At 47.3% G+C, this 25266-nt stretch overlaps 1 protein-coding gene across 1 annotated transcript in view; it reads right to left on the bottom strand.

Annotated features, from left to right (window-relative positions):
* EIF5B (eukaryotic translation initiation factor 5B) overlaps window positions 1-25266 on the bottom strand; it is a 1211079-nt gene that overhangs the window by 1166201 nt on the left and 19612 nt on the right. The gene's annotated exons all lie outside the window — the stretch shown is intronic.

Here is a 25266-nt window from a genome sequence, read left to right as displayed (position 1 = left end):
TGCCAGATCTCGATAAATCACAACTCCTCCTGGACCGCACTCACAGGATGCGCCCTCGCCGGGGAGTGGAAACAGACCCCCCCACCAGATGTCATTACCAGAGTGCACTTCTTCACAACGAAGGAAGCCATCTCAGCAATCAGTCGCTCTCGTGATATAACTACTTTTCAGAGCCACCCCCATTCAAATCTACCAAGATCTTTCCATCCTTACCCTTCAGAAAAGACGAGCCCTTCGTCCCCTGGCTCTTTTCTTACAAGACCAACAAATTTGTTATCGCTGGCTCTTCCCCACGGCCCTGCAGTTCTCTTACAAAGGCACTCAACGAAAAATCAGCCACCTAGAAGACGCTGAACAGATCATGAACCCGACACCCTCCGAAGCGCGGTCTCCCAGGAACTCCGAGAGCGCCTCGGACTCCGACCTCCCAAAATCGCCCATCACTAAAGCAGACTCTTGGTCCCCGAGTCCCAAGGTTCAGAAGGAAGAAGTAAACAGATCCGAATGGACCCCATCGGCCTTAAGAAACGAAAGAAGTCCCGGTGTTCGGGGCGGCGGGCACCACTCCACAGTTCATGCCCGCTTCCGAGGAACAACCCACCTAAGTCCTTGGAAGGTGATACCAACAAGTTTAGCCATGTTGGCTATGAACAGTTACGTGGCCATGTTGGCCACAGGGGGGTGCGGGACACACAAACCTGCCCCCCCTTCAGTTAAATCTCCGCCTCCCTGTTGGAGGCCGGAGCAAAAACCTCAATGGCAGGGAAGCACGCAGCCACAAAACCCAGGAGATGCTGGCTGAGGCCACCTCGTTCCCCCTCACCACCACCAGAGACAGTGATGTCCTCGCCTAACACCCCAGACCATTCCATCCTGAACTTTTTCTCACTGAATGTTCGAGGCTTAAACTCCCCCGCCAAACGGAAGTCAATATTGCAAAAACTTCACAACGAAGGGGCTGTGGTAGCCATGTTGCAGGAAACTCACTTACTGCCAGCAGATTTTGGACGCTTGCGTTCTCGTCTCTTCCCGAAACAATTTATTGCATCCGGAAACTCCAAAAAAGGGGGCACGGCCATTATATTCGGAAAAGGGGTGACCCCCCCAGATCCTTGACACAAAGCTCTGCCCGGACGGCCGATTTATTGCTGTAAAATGCTTATTACTAGGGTAACTATACTCCTTCGTGTCGATATACGCATCCAACTCGGCTCAAGCCGCCTTCTACGATGCCCTAGGCGCCACTCTTCCCTCCTTCCTGGAGGGCCAAGTTATCATTGGCAGCGACTTTAATGGAGTGCCGGACCCCACAATCGACAAATCCCACCCCCCGTCACCCAGGGACTTCTCCTTAGCTTTGGCGCTCCTTCGTCTTTTCAGGACCCTGGAAGTAGTGGACGCATGGAGGGTTCTTCATCCCACCGGAAAAGATTTCTCTTTCTACTCCCACGTCCACAGAACATTCTCTAGAATTGATCTCCTTCTGGACTCTCCTCGAACTCTCTCATTCACCAACAAGGTCTCCATAGGCCCACGGATTCTATCAGACCATGGCCCAGTGTCCTTGGAAATTCAAACCCAGGACCCCCCCCTCACTCGACCCGACATAGATGGACACTCTACGACCATATTCTCAATGAGATGCTGCTTAGGGACTCGATCGCCACCACGATCCAGAATTTCTTTCGGGAAAACCCTGTAACGGACACGTCACCCGCCACCACCTGGGACGCCATGAAAGCGGTCGTGAGAGGGGAACTCCTAGCGAAAGGGGTGGCCTTCCACAAGGCCAGACGCCAAGCCCGCTTGGCCCACGAGGATGACCTCCGGAAAGCGGAACAAACTCACAAAGAAAAAGGATGGTCCCCAAGAACCCAACGAGCCATTCGCACGGCACAAAAAAAGATTGAGGCCCACTATGCTGAACATACAGCACAGCAAATGGCAAAGGCCAAGCAATTTTATTACGCCAAAAACAATAAAGCAAACAAACTACTGGTGGCCAAACTAGCTAAAACAAAACAACACGATTATTGGGCTCCGGGACACACATGGTCGAATCCAATACACAGAACAAGATAAACAACGCCTAGCAGCTGAACATCTCCAGCAGACAATGATTGCTCCACCGCGGGACGTGGGCGAACAAAGGGAATATCTTCGCAAAGCAGCCCTCCCTCAAATCCCAGACTCTACACGAGACCTCCTGGACACACCAATCTCCACTGAGGAGGTAGATGAAGCTATAAAAGCACTCAAATCTCGGGCGCCAGGCCCCGACGGCTACACAACTAGGTTTTACAGGATCTTCAAACACCAACTCCTCGCCCCATTGGCCCAGCTGTTCAATTCCTTCAGAGAAACTGGTGTGATAACCCCCTCCATGCAAGAATCTATCACCATCTTACTCCCCAAACCGGGTGGCGACCCGAGATGTCCGACCTCCTACAGACCTATAGCCCTCCTCAACATTGACGCCAATATCTACTCCAAGATATTGGCGACTCGGCTAGCTCGCGTCCTCCCAGACGTCATCCAGCCTGACCAATGCGGCTTTCTGAAGAACCGATCGACGGCGGACAATATCCGCAGAGCTTTGAATTTAGTGGAGCTGGCTACGCGTGGAGAAAGAGGGATGGTGCTCATGGCACTGAACGCAACCAAGGCTTTTGACAAAGTGGATTGGACATTTATGAGGCTTACCCTGGAGTCGTTTGGATTTGGGCCAGAATTCCACAAGTTGATTCTAGCTAACTATAAAGCGCCCAAAACCCTGCTTAGAATCAATGGCAATCTCTCGGCTCCCATTACGCTGACCTGCGGAACAAGACAGGGATGTCCATTATCTCCCCTCCTGTTTGCCTTTATCATGGATCCCTTTGCCCAACGGATCAGATTAAACCACCTCATTAAGGGGCTCCAAGTAGGCCCCACCCACCATAAGCTGGCCCTCTACGCGGACGATGTCCTTCTGACTATTACGGACCCCCGCAGCTCATTAGCACACACCCTGACCGAACTAAGCAACTACGGTAAGGTTACGGGCTTCTCTATCAACTTTAACAAATCGGTAGCGCTGGGAATAAAGATTTCACAGAGAGAATGAGAAGACCTCCTCCCAATGTGTCCGATCCAGTGGAAAACTAGGGCTATCAACTACCTGGGGGTCCAGATTCCGGCCAAACCGACAGATGTCTACCGCATGAATTTCCCTCCGCTCTTTCAAGAACTAGAGACCGACCTAAAACGTTGGGCATCCCAGGAGATCTCCCTGATGGGCAGGATCACAGCATGCAAGATGAACCTGCTTCCAAGATTTTTGTATGCATGTGCTGCCCTCCCGGTGATGATCCCGACCCCTGCACTTCGGAATTTACAAAGGAAAATGCTGCAATTCATCTGGAGGGGGGAAAAAAGCCAGAATACCAAGAGACTCGATGATGGGGAATGCAAAGCTTGGCGGCCTGGGGGTCCCAGACCTCGAGAAGTACCAGATAGCAGCCCAACTAGCGTGCACCCAAGCATGGCAAATAATTAACAACTGTCCTAGATGGGTGGACATGGAACAATCGCGCCTAGCTCTTCCCCTACGCTTTCTTCCCCACATCCCTCCGTCAACCAGACGACCATGGAAGGAGCTACTATTGTCCACCAGACACACTGTCGAAATATAGGATAGAACGCTGAAACGGAAGGGGATCCCAAGGGGACTGAACGCTTCGTCTCCAGTCTTTCTGAACCCGGCTTTCACCCTGGGGACAGTCCCCAAAAACTTCAAAAATTGGATTGGGGTGGACTAGAAGCTATAAGGCAACTCTTTGAGGGAGGACAACCACTCTCTTATGAACAATGTAAAGAAAGGTTCCACCTTCGATAGTCGGACAGGTTCACATACCTCCAGCTGCGGCACTGGTGCTCCCACCCGCAGACACGCCGAGCAGCAACCCACCTTCCCACACCCATAAAACTTACTCTCAAAGACCTTCCACCTCGAGGTAAGATCTCAACATTATATAAGCTTCTCCAAAAGGATTTTCTCACTGCCAAATCCCAGGCCATGGCACAGTGATAGGCAGACCTGGGACACCCTATAGAGGACCAAACCTGGGTGGACATCTGGACCCGCACCCAATCAGAATCCACCTGCGTCACGAATAGAGAATGCACCCACAAAGTTTTACTACGCTGGTACTACCCCCCCTTTAAGATTGCACCACATGAATCACGCAGTGGATCCGACCTGCTGGAGACGATGCGGTCAGGTGGGATCCTTCTTCCACATGTGGTGGACCTGTCCTAAAGACCAGAACTTTTGGAAAGAATGCCTGGCGGTCATTGCAGAACTCACACAAACGACGCTCCCATTAGAGCCCGAACCTATTCTTCTGGGCGACGCGGTCCGGGGGATCTATCCACGCACAGGCCCCAAAGCGAAACTGTTGTTCCACTGCCTGTTGGCGGCCAGAATAGTGGTAGCCCACACATGGAAATTGGCGGAGGGCCCACTCCTGCCCTTGAGGTGGGTGAAACTGTGGGACGTGCTCATTGCAGAGAAGGTGACCGCGGCCAGAGCAGGTACTCTCCACCGCTTCCAGAACATTTGGAACCCGTTCCTCGAATTTGACCGAGACTTCCCAGCATTAACATATAAACCCCAGTTGGCCAGAAGGGTCCTGGAGAACTGGCCCGCCCCACAGGGACAGAAGGGGGAGAATTAACTGCGGAATGAACGTGGGGAAGGGGGGGGTGGGAGTAACATCCTCAGGTAATAAGTGCATACCAAATGTTGATCACAAGTGAAAGTAATGCTTCCTGCCTTGTTCAAAAATAAAAATATTAAAAAAAATAATAATAATTCAGGAGGAGCAGATACATACGGGGATACAGACATATATTCACAAGGTGGTGATTTCCCTTTACGCAGATGACATGGTACTTTATGTTAAGCAACCGCACGTTAATTTGGGGGCGGTCATGGCCAAAGTGTTGAGATTCTGGGATTACGCCGGTCTAAAGATTAATGTAGCAAAGTCAGTGCTTTTTCCGCTCACAGTAGGCAGCTCAATGATGGTTTTGGATTCCAGCGACATGGTGATTACACTTGATATTTGGGGGTGGAAGTAGCATGGACCCCAGAGGTGGTATCAGCGTAATTATGCAGCCGTACTGGAATACACTCGAAAGGTGGATGGGGCTGCTGCTCAGTCAATAAAGAAGGATCTCTCTAGTGAAGATGGTCCTGCTCCCTAGATTTCTGTATGTATTTTTGAATGTGCCGCTAGTATTACCCAAGGTGTATTTCCAGGAGGTGAAATCAGTAGTGTCTCGGTTTGTCTGGGCAAATAAACACGTGCGCATGCCCTGGCAGAAGCTGAAGATGCAGTTGGACAGGGGTGGCCTAACACTGCCAGACTTTGAGATATACTATGAAGCAGCCTGGATTCCTGTTGTATTGGTTTGAAGTAGGGTCTGAAAGGCAGCATGTGGAGATATGGCGCTGCAAGAGCCTGTTCTTTCTACTGCGAGCAGTGATACGGACGGCTCCTGCCAGAGTATCGAAGGTTGATAATATGGTGGAATTCACGTGTAGCTCTTGGGGTTGCATCGAGAAGAATGGGTTAGACTTTATTCTCGCCACGACTTGCGGTCATATACATCCCTGGGCTGCCATGGACTAGTGAATTGGGATATATAGAGACGATAGAGGGGCTGCGGAATAAGGGACAGATTACATCTGTGGATTTTTTTTAATTTTTATTACAGATGAGGGGAATCCCGAGGGGTTTGTTTGCCACCTTTCCACAAGAACCGAAGGTAGCTCCCATTTTGGACAAAATGATAGGCGGGGCAGACATCAGTAGAGTGGTATCCAATCTTTACAGTAGAGTGCAGGAGGCTAGGAGGGACTGGGCAGCATCAACACAAAAGAAATGGGGGGCCTTGCTGGATGGGGAGGTGCCCAACGTGGTGTGCGACTATTGTTGCATGCAAACGAGGAAAATGTATTCCTTTTACATTCTTGCATCAATTTTATTATACACCACGACAGTTGCACACATTTTTTCAAGACACTAATGGAAGAATGTGTTAGATGTGCAAGAGCAGCAGCAGATTTCATACATGTGGCTTGGAACTGCCCTTCGGTGTTGCACTATTGGAGATAGTGTTGGGTGTTCTGAGTGATATTATAGGTGAGAGGATGGAACCAGATCCTGTGGTGGATTTATTGGGACTTGCCCGACAGATTACCAGTACGGTAAGGAAGCTGGCTGGACTATTACTACTATTGGCTAAAAGAAGGGTGGCAATGGTATGCGGTAGGCCCAATCCACCTAATATAGAATGCTGGAGGACTGACATGGATTATTGTAATGAAATGGAATACGGTAGAGTGGTGCATCCCTATGCTAGACTATGAGATATAAGGGGTGCATACAAAGAAAATCCGATTAGGCAGGCCAGCATGTCAGTGGACAATGTCAAGGTGATGGGTGATATTGGATTATTTTGTAATATTGGTGGGTAAAGGGGTGGCAGGGGAAGCCAGAGGCGCTTTGGGGAGGAAAGGACAGAGCAACGTGTCTCACGATGTAGGTGCTTTTAATGGGTGTGTACCGACTGACAAAGAGTTACAATGTGTTGGAATGGAAGGGGGGGTTGATTCACTGAACCACTGCTGGAGTTTGTTTGTAATTGGTGTATGTGTGGTTAATGTAAAACAAATAAAGTTTTAAAAAACTCTGTGTCCAAATGGTCTCACACCGCTATTTTATCAAACCCAAATTATTCCACATCTGATCAGGCTCTATAACTTGTTCCCTGTTACTGGCTCGATTACCCACACTATGGGTGAATCGGTCACGACACTGATACTAAAACCAGTGAAAGAGCTATCTGACTGCGGAGCCTGTAGACAGACTTATTTCCTTTATGTGCATAGATGCAACGATATACTCCAAGGTTCTTGCCTCCCGCCTACCTGGGATCATTCCGATTTTAATAGAAGACGACCAAGCCAGTTTCATAATCAATAGGTCAACTGCGAACCATAAACCGTATGGACATAACAACCAGGCAAATTCTTTATCCTTGCATGCCCATAAGGCCTTTGATAGGGTCAATTGGAAGTGCATTAAAATGTCCCTTAAGTTTTTCAACTGTGGCCCCATATTTATAAGTATGGTCATTGAAAACTAAGATCAAGATTAATGGTAGGCTTACTCCTGGGATACCTGTAACTGGGCACCAGACAAGAATGCCCCTTATCGCCTCCAATTTTTGCTTTAGCTATCAAGCCCTTTGCGACCATACTCTGGGAGAATCTAAGTATATAGGGGATAACCTGTAAAGGAGAGGCATATAAGTTCTCCCTCTATTCTGATGACCTTCTGTTCACCCCGACGGACATGCGTCCTCCCTCAAGGCATTGTTAGAAGAGTTGCAGCAATACAAGTTAACATCAGGCGTCACTATTAATTAGATCAAATCTAAAAGGGCCCAATGTATCACTGCCGCCTGAAACTGTGACAATTATATACCGTTTGCCAGATTTGTTGGGAGAGAAGGACACTTGACTAACTAAGAATTAAGATTCTGGCTAAACTCAAGGAGCTGGGCCAGGCTAATTAAAGCCCATTACCTGACTAGCTAGGCATGGATTTGGAGGGTTATGGGGGGCACAGGATATCTCCTGGATTGGGAGAATAACTGCACTCAAAAAGAATCTTGTTTCTAGGTTTCTATATCACTGTATGTCCCTTCCAGTGACAATCCCAGAGACCACCCTGCAAAGTTTAGAATATAAAATGCTCCGTTTCATATGGGGATGTGGTGGCAGTGCTCCAGATAAGATTTTGAAGTGGGAGTATTTTATATTTATAAGTTGGGAGTAAAAATATTTTATAGGGAGTAAAAATGTAAGTCCAATTCCTAATAGGAGTATTTTGTAAGCGAGTAAAAATATTTTTTCACAATAATTACTTTGCCCCATGTTATTCATGCACATAAAAGACATGTTTACCTCTTATCAGGCAGTTATGATATTGTCTTTTTGTGGCACTATGTGCACTACTGGTCCAAACATATCCATGTAGCTGTGTGGGTGAAAGCAGGGGCACAAGGTACTAAGTGTCGGTTTCCTGTTATTTGTTGGGGGTATTTTTTCTCCCATTTTCATTTTTTTGGAGTATTTGCCTATTTTTGGGGAGAAGAAGTGCCTGGTGCACACCTTACCTGTAGGGCAGGGAGTGAGGGGGGAGGGGAGGAATGTTTTTTACCCGGGTCCAAACCGGGGGCATGCGAGTTCCTGATATATATAGATAGCACTTAGCAGCACAAATTGCACCAGCCTTCTCATGGGGAACCTTGGGGCCTTTTGCTAAATGGGCAAACAGAACAAGCATCCTACATTCTGCCTTCCTTTCCTACTGCAATCCACACTCAATATGATGCACTACTGGAATAAAGTACCTAAAAGGTCGGGCAACCCTCTAGGCATCGGACCTCAATCTGGAGTTTCAACCCAATATGGCGAATGTTAGGTTTGTGAGCTGGGACCTGGAGGAGTTGAAACACTACAACAGTTCTATCAGGATGGGCTTCCTCTGACTTTCTTGGAATCCAAAACTAAATGCAATCTGAGAGAAGGTGCTAAGTTCCAATATATACAGCTTAGGCACTGGGTAACGAATCCTAGGGTCCAAGCTAGAGGTACCAGACCTCTAAATGGGCCAAGCTAAAACTAGGGGTTCCACCCTCTATAAGATGCTGGACCGAGCCAACCTATCTGACAAATTGCCTTATATGACTACGTGAGAGAAAGAGTTGGGCTATTCCCTGGATGAAGAAACCTGGGGCCGCATCTGGAGCCATATGCACACATCCTCCCACTGTACACCAATAAAGAATCCCTATATATGAAATGCTACGGGTGATACCTAACCCCGAGGACTACTCAAGATTAAATCCTCTCTATCCCCTTCCTGATTGCGAGGAAGCTCCGACACTTGAAAAAATGATCCATATGTGGTGGACCTGCCCCAAATGGTGTTCTGGAAAAGGTACTATCCCACATAAACATTACCGGAGCGCAGCTTCCCCCATTAACCTCGGATGGTGCTACTTGAGAACAAAGGGCCGTTAATAGGGATCAGGACACTGCACAACCCTGATTACCCACCTACTGATTGCAGCTAAGATCACATTAGCTAGGAATTGGAAAAGGGTGGAGGGACCATTGCTACAGATGTGGTGGATTAAGATATGGGACATACCAACAGCTGAGAATATTACGGCAATGGTCTTAAACCGTTGCACAAGCTATTTCAATGACTGGCTCCCTTTTATTGAATATGCTCAGGCGTACCCTAGGATTACACACAAGCCAAGGTTCTTGCCGCATTTTAAGCTACTGTGAATATGGTTCCCCTTCTTCCTTACCCACTTCCCTCATCCTTTTTTCCTACTCCTTTATTATTCTCAGGGGTTACTGAATGCCACTTTGAAGTAGACGCAGTGACTATACCTGCTCATGATGCTCATGTATGCAATGGGCTATCCTCCCCGAAATGTGCAGGCCACCATTGGGAATAAAGCAACCTGTGTGTTTCACAAAGTAATGCAAATAAAAATACATCCTCTTTACATTTAGAATTTCCATTCGCTTTTTTAATTTGGCGCATGGTGTTATTTTAAAGGGTTACTTTTTTAAACAGCTGCAAACAAAGTTAATTTAGTTTTATAGATTAAAAAAATATCCAGGTGCAAGCCATTCATAATTTAAACACTGCTTTCTTCAAGCATCCTTGGCAGGAAAGGTAACTTCTGACCTAGTCCATTAACCTTATCCTGGTTTTACTTTGAAAATGTTCTGGCAGGAAAAAGGTCAGACCTCTTCAACATAAGGTTTACAGCAACATTCCCTCAGCATGAATTGTCATGAGCTTAACCCAAACCTGCTGCCTGAATCTCTAACAAAAAAAATGTTTGTCTGAAGCCGAATCAACCGAGTACAGCGAAAATCAATCTGTAATTTTGAGCGGTTCAGATGAATTTAATTGCTCCTGCTTATGCCAATTATAGACACCCTACACACCCGGAATACCACAGCGAAGGGGTTGTTAGGCTAAGGGCAATCCCTGCTCCACTCGGTCCAAACCTGAAAGTGCCAAAGGCCAGGAACCCTGATCTCAAGTGCAGCTCCCCCTGTGCTCCCTCGAACCTCTCCATCCTATCTCTCACCTCACTTTACACATGCGTCCTATCACAAGGGTCTTCACTCTGGGGCTCTCCAGATATTTTAGGACTCCCATGATCCCACTGCATGGACTATGCTTGCTAGGGATGATGGTAGTTTGTTCTATCTGGTACTAGTGAAGTGAGAGAATGCATAGTTTTGGTTGTGCTCGACTCACTGGTACTCTATGGCTGCTTGTAGAATTTTTGGTGCATGTGAACTAATGACTGCTCTGAGAATGTTTGGCGAGTAGTTCCCGAGTATCAAACCTGAGCTGCGAGTGCCTGAGGATGGACTGGTCGGGGTATCCCCGACTTACCATTGTGTATAAGAGTGACTGGAATTCCTACAATCCGACATGTTAGGGTAACATCCCTGTATCTGCGGAGTTCTGAATGTGCTGCAGTCAAGAAAATCTGCTTTTCAGGCGATAAGTCGGGCTTCTGTAAAAAAAAACAATAGGGATTTGGAGAGGGAGGTCAACAAAGCACGACAAGATCGGATACCTTGAATTCAGGCTGCTATCTATAACTGAAGTGTTGCTGCGCTGTGTAGGCATTTGGCACCATCTACCCTTTACTGTTCAGGACTACTTTCGGAGACCACTGCAGTCAACTTTACCAGATAAGCAGTTCCCTTTTGCATGCTGGAATTACTGGCCCTCAGTAAAGCGCGAGTTGCGGTGGACTTTGAAGGTTTTCTCAACGGCACACTGCATTGAGGGAATTGCATTTGCCTGCCATACCGGATTTTCTGCTAGTAGCACTTGTGATAAAAGCTTAAAGGAATAGTGCGCTCCAAAATTTTATTTTCTTACAAGATGGGCAATAATAAAAACATCTTTTTAAATAAAGTTCCTTAGTTAAATTGTTTTGCGAAATGGACGAGCCTCCTAGGCTTGTGTTAATCTCTGCCCTCGCGGCAATAATGAAGCAAGAACCACCTGCTGGTAGCTTTTATTACAGCGGCTTTTGCTTCATTAGAGCTGGAGAGCAGAGAAGTGCTTTTATAAATACAACGTTGTATTTATGATTGTCGTGGTTAGAAAACCATGGAAATCATAAATACAACAACATTGTATTTATAATTGCAGTGGCTTTCTCTTTGAGTCTCTCGGGCTCCCCGGCTCGGAGGAGCCTGGGTGACTCAAAACGAAACCTGCTGCAGTCATAAATACAATGTAGTTGTATTTATAATTCCTGTGGTTTTCTTTCTAAGTTTCCCAGGCTCCCCGGGGGAGCCTGGGAAACTTAGAAAGGAGGAGGCGTTGTTATTCTCAAATGCTAGACAGCTTTAGGTGATACAGAGAAAGTTTTAATGTGGTCCAAGAAAAAAAAAAGGTTTGTTGACTCTGTGCCCCTGTAATCACTTTGTGTGCAGTGCTCCTAAGCACGCACCTTGCTTCCAAACAGGAATAGGTGATGGCTGGAAGGTTAATTAAGAATTAATCTTAACCTCTGGCATTGCTCTGGGCAACCCTTGTAACGCTCACCTGATTCCCGCAGAGGCGCCGGTCTTGACTGGGTGAATGCCGTATCTTCAAAGGTGATGTGTAACCCACGGTTGGCTCTTTGGGCTGGACCTCTGTGCACTGTATGTCTGACTCGAAGAGTAAGATGTCTGCAGATAGAAAATATGGGATTAATGAACTGGGGTTATTGGGTGCCTCTCTCCTCTTCCCTTTCTCTTCTCCTGTAGAACCCCAAAGGTTAACGCCCTCACCTTAGGTAAGTGAACGCCGAGCTCTCCATCTGCCTCGGGGCAGGGTGCCGTAACCAGTTTCTTCACTGGATAAGGGTGCAGGCCTCTTGACCTCAGAGGACTGCTGTCCGTCGTTAACTGCACGAACGGTAAGTTCTGGGCACTTCAAATGTCTTAAAAGTCTTTTGTAATGATATCTCTTGTTTTGCAGGGTTCCGGCGATGGCTTGATGGCGGGCTGATGAGAGTTGAGGATCGAACCCGCGTGAGGAATAGAAGCGCCTGGAAGCACGTAAGTAAGCGCTTGTAGCCTGCTTCACCATGCGCACTAACTGTCCCTTTTATCTTGCAGGTGCAAGTTCGGAGCTTTAGAGAAGCTGAAGGATGCTGGAATACCCACTGGATTCAGCGTGGGAAGGAGTAATGGCACGTGAGTAATAAAGTTGCCCAATGTCTTTAAACGCACCTTCTTTTGTCTTTCAGATGCCGGAATGCAGTGCGAAGACCTCCGGAGCATGCGAAGAGTAGATAAGCCTTTGTCTTTCAGATGCCGGAATGCAGCATGAGGCGTTGGTGACAGCCGATGGACCAGGTAAGAGATGCGCTGCCACTGAAGACCGTAGTGCTAACCTGTTCTTTCTTTGTCTTTACAGGTGCTGCTGAAGACTGGATTCCAGGATGGTAAGCCTTTGTTCCCTTAGGCCCAGGATCAGAAGCAGAAGACCCGATGAGCGTTCTGCTGCAGAGAATGCAGAATAACGCAAAGCAAGATTCATCCATCGGGTGTGGTTTAAATAGCCTCCTGTAGTGCTTAGGTGTCTCCTTCCACAGCCACACCTAGGTAAGAAAAGAGTTCCTGCTTTCCAGAAGAGTTCCAGTGTTCTGAACCTAGGGAGTGGCTCCTGCCCCACCCAACAGGAAAAGTAGTCCCAAACAGAAGAGGATCAGGGGTTCAACTAGCAGGTAAGTAAGCAGCATGGTCTGCTGCAGGTAAGTCCACCCAAGCATTATGAGCCCGGCGCTTCCAGTGCTGGGACTGGGCATCTTCATGAGCCTGGTGCCACTGGCGCCAGGACAGGGTCCAAAAGGTCTCAATTGGGACTGGCTGGCACTCGGAACCGGGGTTATGGGTCTGCTTCCAAGGGAGTCGGGCAAGTCCTGATCTTTTGGAAGCAGAGATCATGACACCCTCCAGACAATAGTTCTTCTAATGCCAAGGAATTACAAAAGGGGAAATACCAAAAAGTTGTGGTTTACAGACCATGCAAGGGACTGAGGAGTCTTAAATTCCAATTATTTAGTTCAGACTTCCTTATGTTTTGCTAGGGGATGCTTGCTCTATGGAAGGGACTTGTCCGAGCGAGACCATTTAACTATTTGTTGCATGGGTGCTGCTAAAATGTGCCATGGCTTTACATCTAGGCTATGGTGCCCGCTGCTGTTGAAGCCTTATGTGAGATTGTGTGGGGGATACCCTCTCAAGGCCTCATCTTGGGCTTAAGTGTTACACTAGCTTTGTTATCATAGTAACCCGCTATCCGGGCCATTTGCTCTGTCAAAGTTTATGCTATAATGTTGTGGCCTTCCTCGTGCCCTTGTTTAACGTATGATTTAAAGATCGTTTTTACAGTGCTTGCTATTACATTCTTCTAAGGGAACAGTGCTGGTTATTAAATCGTTCTAAAAGATCACCGATCAGAGCGTAGATTTAGAGCATGCCTCAAAATGTCCACTCACCAATAGCCATTGGGTAATAATAACAGACTGGTGGGGGGTTGGGGGGGGGTTGGGAGAGAAATAGTGTGCTGTGTGCATGTGGAAAATGTAAGTGGCAAGTGACTTTATGCCAGTTGCTAGTAACTTGACATTTGTACCCCTGTTCAGAGTAGGGTTCATCATTCTTAGCCTTAATATGTTGCGATTCTCTTGCATAATAATAACTGTTCTCGTTTACCCCCCACTCATCCCAACCTTAGGGCCTTTATACCTACATTGGTTTTATGTTCAGAGTTAGCTAGGACTTCACCACCCAGCATGCTTAGCTGCAGAAAAATGAGCAAGCAGCCCGACGGGGATAGAGACAGCAAGAATAGGTTGCAGAACAAGCAGTCAATCTCAGCGCCCTATGTGACCTGGACTCTTGACAGCTACATGACCCAGGGACAGACTAGGAGTGATGACACGTTGAGGCAGCAACTCCAACATGCTCAGCAAGACAAGCAACAACAGTGTCCCTTGCTCCATTCAACTTGGATGGAAGCCAGAACATTAACTGTATTCCAAGCGGGTTGCCATAGACCTGCACTCGACCAATGGCAACGGATGACAACACGTTTAAATGTTCTGCTCTGTAAAACGGTACATGTCACCCCAAACCACTTGGCAAAATGCTGCGAGCCATGCACAATTAATCATTTCTATTTGGCATTTACTTGCTCTTCATAAAATCTACTTGACAATGCAAGTGAGCTCTAGTTGAGTGTCTAAAATATAAAAGGTTAGCTGCATAAATGGACACACATGATAAAAAGGCACTGAAAACAGTTTGGCAAGCTCTCCCACAGATGCTAATATACAACAAGATCATAATCCTAGAGCAAATAGTGCTCTGGAGGGCCAACTACAGTGTATGGTAGTGCAGTAGATCTACAGACTGGATGGCACCATTGATCATTACTTTGCGTACATATCTAGTTAACTTTGTGTATTCATCATGTAAGAGGAAGAAGGAAAGAGGCTAAGCAGAGTGGATGGCACAGCAGGCATAGGACTGGGCAAACTAGGTAGAATCTTGTAGCTTGCGGCCATCTCAACTTTCAGGATAGGTGGGTGATGGGATTGAATGTCAGGAGTATGGGATCAGCTCATGGGTTGAGCACCAGTTGCACAGATTAATGCAAGCAACAGGTTACAGAAGTAGCTTTGCCATCAAAAGCATTTTGATCATGTACCTTTTCAAGAGTGTTCACTCGTCAATATGATCTTCCACAACAAAGTGAAATATTAGTTGACCGATTTAGATACGCGGACCTAAACTTTACTGTAAAGCATACCGACAATGCAGTGTTTTACAGTAGCAATAATGTAATTATATAGCATTTAACAACTTACATTTTTAGGAATGGGATCACATGACTGTCTTTTAAAATAATAAAAATCAAGTTAACATACGCATGTCTTTGCCAGACAGGTAGTTTGTTTAATTAAAGTATTGGCTGATTACTACTGGTTTGCAATTATTTGAACGAGAAAAAAAAAGAAGAAATAAAATAATCTTGCCAAGTACTGCCACACAGGCTTTTGGCACTTAAGAGGAGAGGATTACTGCTGCACTCTCTCTCCAGTTGCCCCGTTGGACTTGCAGTGAACAGACAAAAGAGGGCGGAGAAAGCCCTGAAGCAAAGACAGAAATGAAGGAGAAGCTGTGCTTCCATTGAACAGGGTCATTTAAACAGCTATCTTTGCTACACAAGAGCCTATTTAATTAGCTAACGTACAGAATTGCATAGCAACTTGCTATTCGACACTGACTATTTTAAGCCTTGAAGTAGCCAGGCAGAATTTTAGACAGTAGGGCAGGGGTCCTACAACCTTAAGGTGGAAATGAGCAAAATGTGCTTATGAAATAATGAGCAGTAAAACAGATTGGAGCTCATTTCAATTATGGCTTAAAGTAAGCCACAATTTTCTTCATTTTTATGGCCAAGAGAGAGGGCGCTAGAGACCCGAGCAAGATGGTCGCTCTTCTGTGAGCTCTCGCGCGGCCTTCAAAAAATCCTGATCATTTCGGCAGTGTGGCTTCCCGAAACATTCACCAACGCCTCCATTGGTGTACAGTGCAGACATCCTGCTGGGCGGCGGCTGGTTCCGGAGACCTGGGCCACTCGGGCCCTATCTGGCGACTGCGGCGCTCCCGGGTGGCGGCCGAGTCCCGAAGCCCTGAGGGCCTGAGGGCCTGCTGACACCCGTCGGCCCTCTCCCAAGGGGGGACAGCAGGGGCTGGGACGAGGCCCGATGGGGCCCGCAGAGGAGGAGGAGTGAAGGGGCTGGACGGGCCCATCTCCTGGCCCCACCCACAGATACAACCACTTCTAGCCACGCTCCAGCGGACCCCCCCGCCAGAAGATCCTTCATCCCCAGAGGTCCGGCCGGGGCCCTGGGGCGTGCTGGGTGCATCCGCGGCTCTCCTGGGTGGTGCAAGCGGAGGCGCCGGAGCAGGGGAAGGCCCCTGCGGCTCCAGGGGGGAGGTTGTTGCATCCGCACGACTCTGCCGCTACAGCAACGCACGACGGCTAGGGGACTGGGGCACTGCGGGGTCTGCCGGCTCCGTGATCTCCCGCCGGCTACTCCTCCAGCGCCATCCTGAAGCCGCGGCTGCAGTTGGAGACGAGGCACGAGTGAGAGGTCGGAGCGTGAACGGAGCCCCATCAGGTACTGCGCTTGCCTAGGGAGGAGAAGGCAAGGTAGGGCGCGCTTAATTGACAATACAGCAGGAGCTTAGTCCACAGCATAAACTCCCGCAGTCCCGGCCTCCCCCCGGGGTTGGATAGCTGTGTCCCTCCAAGCTGTGCCCAGCAAACGGCCTGGAGCCCCCCGGATAAAGGCACCGCCCTGGCAGGACAATACTACCACCACACTCAGTCTGTGGTGGGCACTGCAAAACGGGCTGATTCAGTGGCTTTGTGACCCCATTGGCTTGGGCGCTAAACTTCACGCCGAATAGACTAACCATAACCACAACCCAGCGATCTCGGCATTAACTATACCTAAGAGTGGGCTGAAAATCCAGTACAGATCAATACCGCGAACAGATAAAACAAGCGTCAAACTGAGGCTTCGCACAAATCAGATTCCTTACTCAATGCTGTTCCCCGCCCGGCTGCAAATACAACACCAAGGAAGGGCCCAGTTCTTCCAATCCCCCGAAGAGGCGAATGTATACCTTGACAAAGCAGGCTGTCGCCCGCCCGAGAACAACCAGGCACGAGCAACCAGAAAGACTCCAGAGAAACCCACTATAGATGAAGGGAGTTAAAGGATCGCAGCTCACTGTGATAAATAACACTGCCGGAACACAAATTAGGGGGGGATAAGCACCCCCGAGGCCGCGCAACTTGGGAGGATCCAAGCACCCCTCGCACAGCAACGTTCAGGTTTACCAGTTACACGTTAAGAACGAGGGGATCCAGGGCGGGCAAGTTGGGGGTTGCTCGCGAGAATGGGGAGGGGGGGGGACGCACTACAGTTGGGGGTAAACAAGTTGTACCAAGTTCGAGGCCGTCCACATGTGCCGCCCACCAGGAGGCAACGCTTCAGCCCACATCCCCTCGCCACTATACGCCGCCTAGGCCCTTCACCGGCAAACTACCAAAAGCAGCTGAAACAAAGAAACCCAAGGCCAGCACCTTCACCGTAGCTACATGGAACATTAAAGGGGGAAAATCAACCGGCTAAAGTGAGGAAGATGTCCCAATACCTACGTCGGCACAGGATCGACGTAGCTCTCATTCAAGAAACCCACCTAAGCCCAACCACCGAACGCCATTAGGGCGAAAGACTGGGGCCGTCACCGCTACTTCACATCATATTCGTCGTATGACAGAGGGGTGGCCATCCTTATTAGCAGAAGATTAAACTTCAGATTAATTGCAGAAAGAAAAGACACAGGGCAGATTGCTACTGATACGCGGACCGATTGCTGGAGAAGACATCACCCTGGTAAACTCATATGGGCCGAACACCGACAGCCCCAACAACTATGAGTGGGTAATGACCCAATTAAACTCAATAGGACACTCTACGATCATAAGGGGCGGTGACCTCAACACGCCACTCAACCCTACCAAAGAGCAGTCACACAATCCAATGGCGGCCCCATCTAAAGCAAGCATGCAAATTAAAGAAATATGCAGCGCCTACCACCACGTCGATATCTGGAGACTCAAACACCCCCACACCAAAGACTTTACCTTCCACTCCTGGGTTCATAAAACCAGCTCAAGAATAGATTACCTCCTGGTGTCTACACATAGCCGCCTGCAATGGGGAGAGTGCCACATCCACCCACGAGCACTATCAGATTACTCCATGGTGTCCCTAGAGTGTATCACCAAGCAAACTGTCAAAACTACCCCACACTGGAAGTTCAAACCCAGAGCATTACTGGACATAGTCTTCACAGACGAACTTCGATCTGAAATAAAATCCTTCTTAGACATTAATCAAGGGTCAGTGTGCTCAGCCGGGACCCTGTGGGAGACCATGAAGTGTTATACCAGAGGAGTCTGCATGGCAAAGGAATGCCGAATTTTAAAACTAATCCGAAGAGAGCTAAACAGCAGCGAATCCCTTCTCAAAGCACTCGAGAGCTCTCTCCTGGTGAACAGCACCCCATCTGTCCTTGCAGAAATCAAAGCAGAACTAGAGACCTTCAGAAATACTGCCGAAAGAGAGGAAAGTTTCCTGGACCGTCATCACAAAGTTCGCCGATACAGCGAGGGGCAACAACCCGGAGCCCTCCTTGCGAGACTCATAACAGCGGACAGAAAACCCACGTCAATCGACGCAATAATGGACCACCCCGATAACACTGTACACTCTGCAACCGATATCGTAGAAACTTTTCGCAGCTTTTATCAAAACCTGTATGACTCGAACTATTCAGTCAGTCCGACCGAGCTGGCACAATACCTAAACACCGTGGAACTCTTCTGGGTCGACTCGGAGCCTAGAGAACTCTTGAACGCCCCAATTACTCTCGATGAGATCCTCGAGGCCATTAAAGAGCTTCCTCACACGAAAGCACCAGGACCAGATGGCCTGTCCAGTGAATTTTATAAAGCCTACACGGATCTCCTCGCTCCACTACTCCTACAGGTGTACGACAAAGCCCTGACCCACGACCAATTGCCGCCAACCCTATACATATAAACTTCATACTCCTACATAAACCTGGCAAAGACCCAAGTCAATGCGGTTCATACAGACCCATATCACTGATAAATCTGGATAATAAAATCTATGCAAAAATTCTAACGAAGAGGCTTCTACCCCTGATGCCCGCCATGGTACTGGCTGACCAGGCAGGCTTCGTCCCTGCAAGAAGTACCTCCTATGGGATAAGGAGAATGTTCGGAGCAATAGAAGCACTTGACATAGAGAGCCAAGCGGTGGCGGTGCTGTTAGACGCAGAACGCAGAGAAAGCGTTCGACTCGGTCAAGTGGCCCTACCTCTTCACAATCCTGGAAAGGATGGGAATGGGCAAACGCTTCATACACTTAATCTCACTGCTTTAGATTGGTTACCTGTACAGGGAGCGCGTTCAAGAATACATTAATACAATTGATTAACGTTTGGTAAGCGTTTTCCTAATTTAATTGGCATGCGTGCTTACACTGGATCTGGGGCATTTCTGTCCACGCCTTTTGTTCCACCTGACTTTGAAGGGTTATCTATTTGATTTTAGTGTTTTTGTAGCCATTAACACTACTGCTATAAGAGGTGATTGGTGCTTGCTTTGCACGAGTGGTGGCTCCGGTGATCTGTGCACCACATGGGGTTTCTTCAGCTACCCCCACTATATATTTCATGATGCATATTTTCACTAAGCTCCTAGCATACGATATTATACTTGAGGGTTACACAACCGTATACACCATTATATTTCTTTTGTTTTATCATATTGTTTACTTATCCCTGCAACTGTCTTTGCTTCCCTTGTTCACTCTCCAACCCGGGTACATGGTATGCATAATATGCATTATATATATATATATATATATATATATATATCTTTTTCAATATATATTTTTTGTTGCTTCATTGTGTCCAAACAACACCGCATATGTTGTGGTTTTCTGTTTATTATGTGAAACAATTATTTTTCATATGCAATATGTATGACCTTTAATACTGTTTGTTGTATTATTTTTGGATCTATATCTTGATTTGTCAATCATTTTTGATGTCTTTGACCATATTCAATTCTGTTTTGTTACGTGACGATTTGCTTTTGGTTTTGTGTATACAAAAATTACCAAGCCTTGAGGACGACCTGTGTGTCGAAATACATGTCTGATGTTCCTGTCTCAATTAAAGCATCAACAATTTTATCACTGTGCCTTACTGTTATGGTGTAAAGCACATTACCACCTCACCCTTCACTTTATCAGTTTTCAGTACCAGCTAGGGTGGACTGGCTGGCGCAGGTGGTTTTGCTGCTTGCACTACAATTTGCATTACGATACCCTAGCACAATCAGTGACCACTAGCGCACAGACCTTTGGTTGCGAACCCAGTCCTGTCTTACGCGATCAGAAATGATATTAAATATTTTGACTTGCTACCTTCCAGTGTCAGCTTCATATTTTTGAGTAATGCTTCATAATAAGGTCTCTCGGAGTCAAAACGAACTACACAATATTTTCTGGCTGTATTTTGGTCAATTATGACAAGAGGTGCAAACACTCAGGGAAACTGTCAAAGCGCTAGGCCAGAACCCATGAGGCGCCTCTCATCATAACTTAAGACTTGATTCTGTGCCCACGCCACTCAGCCCTACCTAGGGTTGAGGGGGGCGGGCAGGGGATCACGCCGAAAGGGGCAATTAAGTCAACGGAACTGTGTGACCTTGAGCAAAAGACTTTTGTCCTATTGACTTTGGCCCCAAGCCTTTTTTATTTGATTCCCTCACTGCAGTTCCCTTTTCTAGATTGCCCCGCTTACTTACTTGTTGGTGTTACTCAATTTCGGCCTATCTTTGTCTTTCCCTCCCTTTTAAACAACTGGAGTGCCATTTTGATCACACTTTATTTTGAGCCTAACTTGTGCAGAATCTATTGGGTGTGGTGTAGTGTATTAAGAGTGTGATTTTTCAACTGCTTTACTTTAGTGAAATGTTTTATAACTGATGTGTAAATAAATGTGTATTCCTTTACTCAGAAATCTTGAGTCAGTGTTTGTTTGAATCATAGTAATTGTTGTCCTTTGTGTAACTATTGATACTGCTCACTTCCTCTTGAGATAAGTCTGGCTGCTCAGCCATCGCTACCACTTTACTGTGTAGTACAGGCTTGTACCAAAGGTGAATTTGTACTGTCACTTGTAGTCTTAATTGTGTGTTGGGTTCCCAAAGGGTACTGCATATAATTCTGCCTAACAATGAGTTTGCAAGTGCAGGATGTGGCTGAGGTGGTGGCATTTATTTGTTTAGAAAGGGTAAGGGAGGAGTCCAGGTAAAAGCGCAACATTTTTGGTTAGAGACAGCGATGGTGTTGCCATCAATGTTAAAAGCTTTGAAGGCGTGGTTTAATTTGGCAGTCCTGAGTTGAGAGCCTATAAAGGAGCAGCTCTGTCTTGTCGTTCGAGCATAACCCATAGTGTGCCATCCAGGCTTGGATGGTTAGGTAAATGGCATTGAGTGTGGCGGTGTCGGTGATATGGTCTCCTGTGATGGCTACGGGGACTTGGGTGTCATCTGGGTAGTTCGTGTAGGTGACACCCACGTCATCAAGACGGTCGAACAGTGGCTTTGTACACATTTTATACAAAGTAGGAGATACGCAGGAACCTTGTGCTACTCCGCAGGTGACAATGGTGGGGGGTGCTTCCTCATTGGGGAGAAGACCTTCATTGTTCTGTCAGTGAGGAATGATTTTATGCATCGGGTGGCATTGGGGAGAATTGTGTGGGTGAGGAAAGGTGTTTGCATAGGATGTTCTGGTCCACCAGATCAAATGCAGCCGAGAGGTCCAATAGAAGGAGCAGAGCTAGCTTTCCTTTATCTTTCAGGTCTTCCATTTGGACTTTTGAGTCTAAGAGAGCGGTTTCCATCCCATGTCTGGGTCGGAATCCAGATGGTCTTAGTCGCAGTATGTTGTTAGCTTCAAAGTGTTTCTGAATTTGAAGATAGGGGACTGTAATATTTTTAGAAGAAATGGAATAGTCGTTATTAGGCAGTAGTTTGTGGGGTATGTTTGGGTCGAGGTCATATTTTTTAGGTTTTTTTTTAGTAATGGTAATACAAAGGCGTTTTATTAAGTCCGTAGGGGCGCAGTTATTTCTAAAAGAGGCATTGATGAGACTGGTGATGAACGGGGCGAGTTGTGAAGCGCAGTCCTTGATGACTAAGGATGGGCAAGGGTCCCCTTAGCACTTGGAGGGTATTAGGCTTGAGATGATCTGGAGAACTTCAGCGTTAGTGACCTCCGTGAATACAAATTGAGGGATTTCAGTGTTGTTTAGGGCATTATTTTGTTGATTTAGAGGGTCGGTGAGATTGGCTAAGGTTCTTTTTCGCCACCATTTTTGACTGCAATTGAGTGATTTTGCTAAGGAAAGCATTCTGTATATGTCCAGACACCAGCTAGCATCCCTATTGTAGCTTCTCACTGGCGGAATTGAGGTTTCTAGCTCCCTAAGGATTGAGGACAGTTACTTAGTTTTTGAGTTGGCCTTGGTAATTGTTGTTATAGAGCAAGCTTTTAGTATTCACGGACTGTTCTGTCAAACACCTTTTCATTTAGTTCGGTGGGCAATTTCTTCCAGAGAGCTTCAGCCTTTCCATTTACCTTTCTTAGAGCATTAAGAGTGGGGGTGAACCACCCATTTAGGTGAGCGGGTTGTTTGGCTTTGCGTGAGGCAAGAGGAGCCAGTTGGTCACTGGCTACCAGTATGGTGTCATTGTAGTGTTTGGTCATTATAGTCCAGTCTGGATTATCCTTGTGTTGTGTTTCTAGGATGGGTTTCAGTAACGGCAGTATGTTATTGGCTGTTACATTACGATTATTTCTGGATGGGGCAGCAGGTACTTGTGCAGGTGTAGTGGTCCGGCAGGTCAAGGTATCAATCTTGAATATTAAAAGATGATGTTCTGACCAAGGACAGGGCTCATTCAATGAGATAGTTGATTTGCAGTTGATATCAGCAAGCCAATCCAGAGTGCGGCTTTCACATGTGTAGGATTGTGGATCCTGTGTGAGAGCCAGAGAGCTGTCATAGTGTTCGCAATGGCTGGGGCATTTTTATCCAGTGGGTCGCTGAGGCCCAAGTTGAAATCACCCATTATAATGGTTTGAGATTTTGGTTTGGCATTGGAAGATAGTATTTGTGTTACATTGTTCTCGAAGGCGAGTATGGGCTCAGGTTGTCTATTTATATGAGGTGGAGATTCCGAGTGGCGGTAGCAGTCAGCGACATCTTCACTGAGAGATGTCCTCTAGAGGTAAAAGGAGTGATAGGTGTCTCTCATGTTCAAGGAAGTTTTAGCAATAAAGGCAACTCCTTCACCTTTGGCTGTAGGTCTGTCCCTTCTGTAGGCAGAGTAAACTATCGGGCACAGTGATGGATACGACTGGGCTAGCTGCGGCGGGAAGCCAATATTCGGTTATGGCTAGGAAGTCTAGATTTAGTGAGGTTATGGTGTCTGCAATGTCATGAGCATTTACAGGTAGAGATCTGGCATTAATGAGTGCTCATAGAATGTTGTGGGTGGTGGTGCAATTGTTGGTGTGATGGGTGTTGGATGGGGGTTAGCCTATGCGTGCAGTTCCAAGAGTGAGTTCCTTCTTATGATGGTGGGGCGTTGGTTATGGTGAGGTCTCCAGTGGACTTCGTTCTGGATGCAAGGTTGTCATTTCCAAGCGTTATAGGAAGGGGGTGGCGAGTGGGGCAATGACTGATGCAGTGCCGGTTAGCTTGGGAACCCAGACAGAGCTTGTCTTTGTGTATAATAAATAGTGTTGATGCTCTTGTTCTCCATCACATACCCACCCACTCTCCCACCGTCCCACAGAGAATGCAGGCAGAAACCCCTTAGATGCCTAGAAGACTGCTCCTAACCAGCAGGCCTCTCCTCACTGGCTCAACGCCACATAATTTGCCCGAGCACAACAGGCACCAGCCCTTTCAATCTTGCAGCAACGAGGATCTGAACCTAGTCAACCTGCTTTCTTCACAGACCTCAGTCTACCCAGGCCGCCGCAAATACCTACAGGCCACAGTCCAATGACCTGGCCTCAAGCCCAACACACCTTCCGTAAGGTGCATTGCAACAAACACTGTTTTGACCGCCTCAATGAGGCTTTCATGTACTAATACAGTAACCTATGTTACACTACAGCCAAGATAACTCTTGACCAATTCTTCCTTCCCTTCAGCATGCTCAATTATGCAATGTCACTCTGCTCTCATGCTGTTAAACGAAAATGCTAAACACCTAAATAATTATCATGTATATCTAAACAAATGTGTTATAATCATGTTCAGAATTATCACCTTCACTATGTAACACCAACCCACCAATGCAACCAAATGTATTTAAGTCAGCCTTGAGAAGGACCCAGAGGGGTCGAAACAGGTGTCGGCTGACCACCTAGAAACTAAATAAACCACACTGTATTAATCAAGTTTGTAGACGTTGCATCTATTCAAGAAAGCACAAGGTATCGAGCTACAAACAAGTAAGAAAGACAGTGCTGCCAACCTTACCAAAGCTATAGCGGACCTTTGCGGTGGAGAGAAGGGTGGATGAAGTAGAAACCGCAATAAGTGAGCAGGGGCACGAACAGGAAGAGATAGAGTGAATTGGCTCCTTGGAACAGCAGATGAAGCAGGTCCTTACTAAGCAGGAAGACGCACAAAATAGATCCCGGAGGAATGATATACGCATTCATGGGATCCCCAAGTCAATACAGGATTCGGACCCGTAGGAACACGTAGTAGCACTGCATCAACATTTGCTAGACTCTTCAGTCGAGCAAGAGATTGTCCTGGATCAAACCCACTGTGTGTATTCTTCATACCAGCTGAGAAAGAATTTGACTCCCAATGTCCTGACTTGAGTCCATCTATATCAGGTGAAGGAGGATATCATGTGGACTGCACGAAATAGCCGGTCCGGTTTCAAGGCGTTTCGCTAACACTATCAGGATCTGGCTCAGGCAACACGGCTGAGGCGGAAACGACTTTGCAGTGTTACTGGCTGGCTAATGTCCACGGACATACGATATCGGTGGACGTTTCCGTTTGGCTTGCGCTTTAAGTGGAAAGGTCAATTATGCACCATCTCCAAGGAAGAGGAGGCTACCAATTTGATGGAGGGGGACGGAGAGCCAAGTCCTAAGGATCTGGAGGGGGATCCAGAGGATGATGTGTCCGCAAGACCACTTTCTAAGAGGCAGAAGTGGGAGATGGGCCATCTGCATCCGAAAGGAAGGAGTAAGGGAGGCCGGAGCGCAGCCCCGACCCGACTAACACTGAACAAGGTTGGATAGGGTATCTTTGAGGGGTCACACATCTTGGGTAGGCCTTGGGAGGTCGACTCACCTATTGGC

This window comes from Ambystoma mexicanum, chromosome 7p (genome assembly GCF_040938575.1).
Source record: "Ambystoma mexicanum isolate Mex_15411 chromosome 7p, UKY_AmexF1_1, whole genome shotgun sequence".
Lineage (NCBI taxonomy): Eukaryota > Metazoa > Chordata > Amphibia > Caudata > Ambystomatidae > Ambystoma > Ambystoma mexicanum.
This window is presented reverse-complemented; position numbering and strand designations above follow the sequence as displayed.